This window comes from Salvelinus sp. IW2-2015, unplaced genomic scaffold (genome assembly GCF_002910315.2).
Source record: "Salvelinus sp. IW2-2015 unplaced genomic scaffold, ASM291031v2 Un_scaffold3940, whole genome shotgun sequence".
In the NCBI taxonomy this organism is placed as follows: Eukaryota; Metazoa; Chordata; class Actinopteri; order Salmoniformes; family Salmonidae; genus Salvelinus; species Salvelinus sp. IW2-2015.
In genome coordinates, this window is record NW_019945214.1 from 65,547 (window position 1) to 74,224 (window position 8,678).

An 8,678-nucleotide genomic window follows, 5' to 3' on the forward strand; every position below is an offset into this window, starting at 1 on the left:
CCAGTAGGCTTGTAGTAGTAGTTATAGCAGTATAGTAGTAGTGTAGTAGTAGTATAGTAGTAGTCTAGTAGTAGTATGGTAGTAATATAGTAGTAGTATAGTGGCATATTAGTAATATCGGTAGTAGTAGTCATAGTAGTATAGTAGTAGTATAGTAGTAGTCTAGTAGTAGTATAGTGGCATATTTACACATGGTTTGTTGGTCAACCAGTAGGCTTGTAGTAGTAGTATAGTAGTAGTCTAGTAGTAGTATAGTAGTAATATAGTAGTAGTATAGTGGCATATTAGTAATATCGGTAGTAGTAGTCGTAGTAGTATAGTAGTAGTCTAGTAGTAGTATAGTGGCATATTTACACATGGTTTGTTGGTCAACCAGTAGGCTTGCTCCTGGCACTCCAGAACGATACGGTCAGTCTTCTAGTAGCAGTATAGTAGTAATATCGGTAGTAGTAGTCATAGTTGTATTATAGTAGTAGTATAGTAGTAGTCTAGTAGTATTCTAGTAGTATCATAGTTGTATTATAGTAGTAATATAGTAGTAGTATAGTAGTAGTATAGTTGAATATTTACACATGGTTTGTTGGTCAGCCAGTAGGCTTGTAGTAGTAGTCATAACAGTATAGTAGTAGTATAGTAGTAGTATAGTGGCATATTTACACATGGTTTGTTGGCCAGCCAGTAGGCTTGCTCCTGGCACTCCAGAACGATGCGGTCAGCCWTCTTTCTCTGCTTAGAGGCCCTGCACACAGAGAGACACACAGGGTTAAGAGAGGTGAGTGTGTGTTTGTGTGTCTGAGTGTGTCTGAGTGTTTGTGTGTAGTTACCTGAGCTGTTCTCTGGCCTGCATCACCACAAAGTCCCAGGTGTGGTTAATCTTCTTGTGCAGGATGCTGTAGTTCTCCTGAAGAGGAGAGGGGATGAGGAAGGGACAGCGAGAACGGTTAGTGATCCTACTGAAGGACGGTTAGTGATCCTACTGAAGGACGGTTAGTGATCCTACTGAAGGACGGTGAGTGATCATACTGAAGAACGTATGATCCTATGAAGGACGGTTAGTGATCCTACTGAAGGACGGTTAGTGATCCTACTGAAGGACGGTTAGTGATCCTACTGAAGGACGGTTAGTGATCCTACTGAAGGACGGTTAGTGATCCTACTGAAGACGGTTAGTGATCCTACTGAAGGATGGTTAGTGATCCTACTGAAGGACGGTTAGTGATCCTACTGAAGAACGGTTAGTGATCCTACTGAAGGACGGTAGTGATCACTGAAGGACGTTAGTGATCCTACTGAAGAACGTTAGTGATCCTACTGAAGAACGGTTAGTGGATCCTACTGAATGACGGTTAGTGATCCTACTGAAGGACGGTTAGTGATCCTACTGAAGAACGGTTGTGATCCTACTGAAGATACGGTTAGTGATCCTACTGAATGACGGTTAGTGATCCACTGAAGGTACGGGTTAGTGATCCTACTGAAGGACGGTTAGTGATCCTACTGAAGACGTTAGTGATCCTACTAAGACGGTTAGGATCCTACTGAAGGACGGTTAGTGATCCTACTGAGGAACGGTTAGTGATCCTACTGAAGACGGTTAGTGATCCTACTGAAGAACGGTTAGTGATGATCCTACTGAAGAACGGTTAGTATCCTACTGAAGACGGGTAGTGATCCTACGAAGGACGGTTAGTGATCCTACTGAAGGACGGTTATGATCCTGTAAGACGTTATGATCCTACTGAGGACGGTTAGTGACCTACTGAAGGACGGTTAGTGATCCTACTGAGAACGGTTAGTGATCCTACTGAAGGACGGTTAGTGATCCTACTGAAGGACGGTTAGTGACCTACTGAAGAACGGTTAGTAGTGAGGACAGATAGTGTAGATAGGAAAGGTTTACTAAAGGTTTAGGAAATGTTTAGGAAAACTTGGTTAGTAGGTTAGACTAGTTAAAGGATTAATAAAGGTTTAGTAAATGGTTAATAAAGGTTTAGTAAAGGTTTAGTAAAGGGTTAATAAGGTTTAGTAAAGGGTTGGTCCGTAGGTTGGAATATATTGTAAAGTGTTAATAAAGGTTTAGTAAAGGGTTGGTCCGTAGGTTGGAATAGTTTGTAAAGTGTTTAATAAAGGTTTAGTAAAGTGTTAAAAAGGTTTAGTAAAGGGTTGGTCCGTAGGTTGGAATAATTTGTAAAGTGTTAATAAAGGTTTAGTAAAGTGTTAATAAAGTTTTAGTAAAGGGTTTCCGTAGGTTGGAATAGTTTGTAAAGTGTTAATAAAGGTTTAGTAAAGTGTTAATAAAGGTTTAGTAAAGGGTTGGTCCGTAGGTTGGAATAGTTTGTAAAGTGTTAATAAAGGTTTAGTAAAGTGTTAATAAAGGTTTAGTAAAGGGTTGGTCCGTAGGTTGGAATAATTTGTAAAGTGTTAATAAATGTTTAGTAAAGTGTTAATAAAGGTTTAGTAAAGGGTTGGTCCGTAGGTTGGGGAATAGTTTGTAAAGTGTTAATAAAGGTTGTAATGTTAAAGTGTTAATAAAGGTTTAGTAAAGGGTTGGTCGTAGGTTGGAATAATTGTTAGTGTTAAAGTGTTAATAAAGGTTAGTAAGTGTTAATAAAGTTTAGTAAAGGGTTGGTCCGTAGGTTGGAATAGTTTGTAAAGGATTAATACAGGTTTAGAAAGGGTTAATACAGGTAATCAAATCAAATCAAATCAAATCAAATTTATTAGTCACATAACACATGGTTAGCAGATGTTAATGCGAGTGAGCGAAATGCTTGTGCTTCTAGTTCCGACAATGCAGTAATAACCAACAGTAATCTAACCTAACAATTCCACGCTACTACCTTACACAACACACACAAGTGTGAAGGGATAAAGAATATGTACATAAAGAATATATGGATGAGTGGTGGTACAGAACGGCATGGCAGATGCAGTAATGGTATAGAGTACGGTATATACATATGAGATGAGTACTGTAGGGTATGTAAACATAAAGTGGCATAGTTTAAAGTGGCTAGTGGTACATGTATTGCATAAAGATGGCAAGATGCAGTAGATGATATAGAGTACAGTATATACATATGAGATGGGTAATGTAGGGTATGTAAACATAGTATTAAGATGGCATTGCTTAAAGTGGCTAGTGGTACATTTTTACATAATTTCCATCAATTCCCATTTTTTAAAGTGGCTGGAGTTGAGTCAGTATGTGGCAGCGGCCGCTAAATGTTAGTGGTGGCTGGTTTACAGTCTGATGGCCTTGAGATAGAAGCTGTTTTTTTAGTCTCTCGGTCCCTGCTTTGATGCACCTGTACTGACCTGCCTTCTGGATGATAGCGGGGTGAACAGGCAGTGGCTTGGGTGGTTGTTGTCCTTGATGATCTTTTTGGCCTTCCTGTGACATCGGGTGGTGTAGGTGTCCTGGAGGGCAGGTAGTTTGCCCCTGGTGATGCGTTCTGCAGACCTCACTACCCTCTGGAGAGCCTTACGGTTGTGGGCGGAGCAGTTGCCGTACCAGGCGGTGATACAGCCCGACAGGATGCTCTCGATTGTGCATCTGTAGAAGTTTGTGAGTGCTTTTGGTGACAAGCCGAATTTCTTCAGCCTCCTGAGGTTGAAGAGGCGCTGCTGCGCCTTCTTCACAACGCTGTCTGTGTGGGTGGACCAATTCAGTTTGTCCGTGATGTGTACACCGAGGAACTTAAAACTTTCACCTTCCCACTACTGACCCGTCGATGGGGATAGGGGGGTGCTCCTCTGCTGTTTCCTGAAGTCCACAATCATCTCCTTTTTTGTTGACGTTGAGTATGAGGTTATTTTCCTGACACCACACTCCGAGGGCCCTCACCTCCTCCCTGTAGGCCGTCTCGTCGTTTGTTGGTGATCAAGCCTACCACTGTAGTGTCATCCGCAAACTTGATGATCGAGTTGGAGGCGTGCATGCCACGCAGTCGTGGGTGAACAGGGAGTACAGGAGAGGGCTCAGAACGCACCCTTGTGGGGCCCCAGTGTTGAGGATCAGCGGGGTGGAGATGTTGTTACCTACCCTCACCACCTGGGGCGGCCCGTCAGGAAGTCCAGGACCCAGTTGCACAGGGCGGGGTCGAGACCCAGGGTCTCGAGCTGATGACGAGTTTGGAGGGTACTATGGTGTTAAATGCTGAGCTGTAATCGATGAACAGCATTCTCACATGGGTATTCCTCTTGTCCAGATGGGTTAGGGCAGTGTGCGCAGTGTGGTTGCGATTGCGTCGTCTGTGGACCTATTGGGTCGGTAAGCAAATTGGAGTGGGTCTAGGGTGTCCGGTAGGGTGGAGGTGATATGGTCCTTGACTAGTCTCTAAAGCACTTATGATGACGGAAGTGAGTGCTACGGGGCGATAGTCGTTTAGCTCAGTTACTTAGCTTTCTTGGGAACAGGAACAATGGTGGCCCTCTTGAAGCATGTGGGAACAGCAGACTGGGATAAGGATTGATTGAATATGTCCGTAAACACACCCAGCCAGCTGGTCTGCGCATGCTCTGAGGACGCGGCTGGGAATGCCGTCTGGGCCTGCAGCCTTGCGAGGGTTAACACTTTATATACTCACCTCGGCTGCAGTGAAGGAGAGCCCGCAGGTTTTGGTAGGGGGCCGTGTCAGTGGCACTGTATTGTCCTCAAAGCGGGCAAAAAAGTTGTTTTAGCCTGTCTGGGAGCAAGACATCCTGGTCCTCGACGGGGCTGTTTTCTTTTGTAATCCGTGATTGACTGTAGACCCTGCCACATACCTCTTGTGTCTGACTGTTGAATTTCGACTCGATTTTGTCTCTGTACTGAGACTTAGCCTGTTTGATTGCCTTGCGGAGAGAATAGCTACACTGTTTGTATTCGGTCATGCTTCCGGTCACCTTGCCCTGGTTAAAAGCAGTGGTTCGCGCTTTCAGTTTCACGCAATGCTGCCGTCAATCCACGGTTTCTGGTTTGGGAATGTTTTTATCGTTGCTGTGGGCGACATCGTCAATGCACTTCCTAATGAACTCGCTCACCGAATCAGCATATTCGTCAATATTGTTGTTGGACGCGATGCGGAACTATTTCCAATCTCGCGTCGATCGAGCAGTCTTGAAGCGTGGATTCAGATTGGTCGGACCAGCGTTGAACAGACCTGAGCGCGGGAGCTTGTTGTTTGAGTTTCTGTTTGTAGGCAGGAATCAACAAAATGGAGTCGTGGTCAGCTTTTCCGAAAGGGGGGCGGGGGAGGGCCTTGTAAGCGTCGCGGAAATTAGTGTAGCAATGGTCCAGTGTTTTTCCAGCCCTGGTAGCACAATCGATATGCTGATAGAATTTAGGGAGTTTTGTTTTTAGATTAGCCTTGTTAAAATCCCCAGCTACGATGAATGCAGCCTCAGGGTGTGTGGTTTCCAGTTTACAAAGAGTCAGATAAAGTTCGTTCAGGGCCATCGATGTGTCTGCTTGGGGGGAATGTATACGGCTGTGATTATGATTGACGAGAATTCCTTGGTAGATAATGCGGTCGACATTTGATTGTGAGGAGTTCTAGATCAGGTGAACAGAACGACTTGAGTTCTTGTGTGTTATTATTGATGGTCACACCACTTCTCGTTAATCATAAGGCATACCCCCCGCCCCTCTTCTTACCGGAAAGATGTTTGTTTCTGTCGGCGCGATGCATGGAGAAACCAGCTGGCTGCACCGGCTCCGTTAGCGTCCCTTGAGTTAGCCATGTTCCGTGAAGCAGAGCACGTTGCAATCCCTGATGTCTCTCTGGAATGCTACCCGTGCTCGGATTTCATCAACCTTATTGTCAAGAGACTGGACATGGCGAGTAGTATGCTAGGGAGTGGAGCGCGATGTGCCCGTCTCCGAAGCCTGACCACGAGGACCGCCACGTTTCCCCTTTTTTCGGCGTCGCCCAGGGGCGCCGGCTGGGATCAGATCCATTGTATTGTGTGAAAGGCAAAACACTGGATCCGTTTCGGGAAAGTCATATTCCTGGTAGGAACGATGGTGAGTTGACGTTAATCGTATATTCAGTAGTTCCTCCCGACTGTATGTAATGAAACCTAAGATTACCCGGGGTACCGATGTAAGAATAACACGTAAAAAAACAAATACTGCATATTTTCCAAGGAACGCGAAGCGAGGCCGCCATCTCTATCGGCGCCGGAACTTCCGGCGCCGGTATAGTAAAGGTTTAGTAAAGAGTTAATACAGGTTTAGTAAAGGGGTAATACAGGTTTAGTAAAAGTTTAGTAAATGTTTAGTAAAGGTTTGTAAAGGTTTAGTCAGTAGGTTAGACTAGTTAATTAGTTTAAAGGTAGTAAAGGTTTAGTAAAGGTTTTGGTTAGTAGGTTAGAATAATAAATGTTTAGTAAATAATTTAGTAAAGGGTTTATACAGGTTTAGTAAATGTTTAGTAAAGGGTTAATACAGGTTTAGTAAGGGTTAGTAAAGGGTTAATACAGGTTTAGTAAAGGGTTAATACAGTTTTAGTAAGGATTATAGTAAATGTTTAGTAAGGGTTAATACAGGTTTAGTAAATGTTTAGTAAAGGGTTATACAGGTTTAGTAAAGGTATAGTAAATGTGTTAGTAAAGGGTTAATACAGGTTTAGTAAATGTTTAGAAAGGGTTAAGACACGTTTAGTAAATGTTTAGTAAAGGGTTATACAGGTTAGTAAAGGTTTAGTAAAGGTTTAATACAAGTTTAGTTAAAGGGTTAAGACACGTTTTTAGTAAAGGGTTAATACAGGTTTAGTAAATGTTTAGTAAAGGGTTAATACAGGTATGTAAATGTTTAGTAAAGATTAATACAGGTTTAGTAAAGGTTTAGTAAAGGGTTAATACAGGTTTAGTAAATGTTATTAAAGGGTTAATACAGGTTTAGTAAAGGTTTAGTAAAGTTGTTAATACAGGTTTAGTAAATGTTTAGTAAAGGGTTAATACAGGTTTAGTAAAGGGTTAATACAGGTTTAGTAAATGTTTAGTAAAGGGTTAATACATGTTTAGTAAAGGTTAATACAGGTTTAGTAAATGTTTAGTAAAGGGTTAATACAGGTTTAGTAAATGTTTAGTAAAGGTTAATACAGTTTAGTAAAGGGTTAGTAAAGGGTTAATACGGGTTTAGTAAAGGGTTAGTAAAGTGTTAATACAGGTTTAGTAAATGTTTAGTAAAGGGTTAATACAGGTTTAGTAAAGGTTTAGTAAAGGGTTAAGACATGTTTAGTAAATGTTTAGTAAAGGGTTAATACAGGTTTAGTAAATGTTTAGTAAAGGGTTAATACAGGTTTAGTAAAGTTTAGTAAAGGGTTAATACAGGTTAGTAAAGGTTTGTAAAGGGTTAATACGGTTTATGTAAGGGTTGTAAAGTAATACAGGTTTGTAAAGGGTTAATACAGGTTTAGTAAAGGTAGTTTATAAATGTTTAGTAGTGTTATACGGGTTAGTAAAGGTATAGTAAATGTTTAGTAAAGGGTAATACAGGTTTAGTAAAGGTAATACAGGTTTAGTAAAGTATAGTAATTGTAGAAAGGTGTAATACGTGTAATGTAGTAGAAGTTAAAGTTTAGTAAATGTTTAGTAAAGGGTTAATACAGGTTTAGTAAATGTTTTAGTAAAGGGTTAATACAGGTTTAGTAAAAATGTTAGTTAAAGGGTTAATACAGGTAGTAAAGTTTAGTAAAGGGTTAATACAGGTTTAGTAAATGTTTAGTAAAGGGTTAATACAGGTTTAGTAAAGGTTTAGTAAAGGGTTAATACAGGTTTAGTAAAGGTTTAGTAAAGGTTTAGTAAAGGGTTAATACAGGTTTAGTAAATGTTTAGTAAAGGGTTAATACAGGTTTAGTAAAGGTTTAGTAAAGGGTTAATACAGGTTTAGTAAAGGTTTTAGTAAAGGTTTTAGTAAAGGGTTAATACAGGTTTAGTAAATGTTTAGTAAAGGGTTAATACAGGTTAGTAAAGTTTAGTAAAGGGTTAATACAGGTTTAGTAAAGTGTTAGTTAAATGGTTTAGTAAAGGTTTAGTAAAGGGTAGTAAAGGTTATTACAGGGTTTAGTAAAGGTATAGTAAATGTTTAGTAAAGGGTTAACACAGTTTAGTAAATGTTTAGTAAAGGGTTAATACAGGTAGTAAAGGGTTAATACAGGATTTAGTAAATGTTTAGTAAAGGTTTGGCAACGATTAGAGGTTAGAATAGTCACCTTCTCAAAGTCCACCAGCTCCCCTGTTTCCTGATGTTCTTCTTAGCCAGATAGATCGCTGGACAATAGAGATAAGATGACCAGTTTAGACCATACAAACTGGAGTCAAATAAATGACAGAAGTCACAACATACAACTTACATACTTAACCCTCAACCCTTAACCCTCAACTTCTTAACCCTGTTTCCTGATGTTCTTCTTAGCCAGATAGATCGCTGGACAGATAGAGATTAAAATGACCAGTTTAGACCATACAAACTGGAGTCAAATAAATGACAGAAGTCACAACATACAACTTACATACTTAACCCTCAACCTCAACCCTCAACCCTCAACTCTTAACTTTAACCATTAACCCTTAACCCTCAACTCTTAACCCTCAACTCTTAACCTTTAACCATTAACCCTTAACCCTCAACCTCAACCCTCAACTCTACACCCTCAACCCTCAACTCTTAACCCTCAACTCTCAAACCTTAA

The 8,678-nt window shown here is 40.8% G+C and overlaps 1 long non-coding RNA gene across 1 annotated transcript; it reads right to left on the reverse strand.

The window, feature by feature from the left end:
• Positions 1-657: 657 nt before the first annotated feature.
• Positions 658-8,263, reverse strand: LOC112076704 (uncharacterized). Its single transcript, XR_002895245.2, has 3 exons — positions 8,199-8,263; positions 825-901; positions 658-739 (listed from the first exon to the last, which is right to left on the reverse strand). It is a non-coding gene; the product is annotated as an uncharacterized lncRNA (long non-coding RNA).
• Positions 8,264-8,678: the final 415 nt, after the last annotated feature.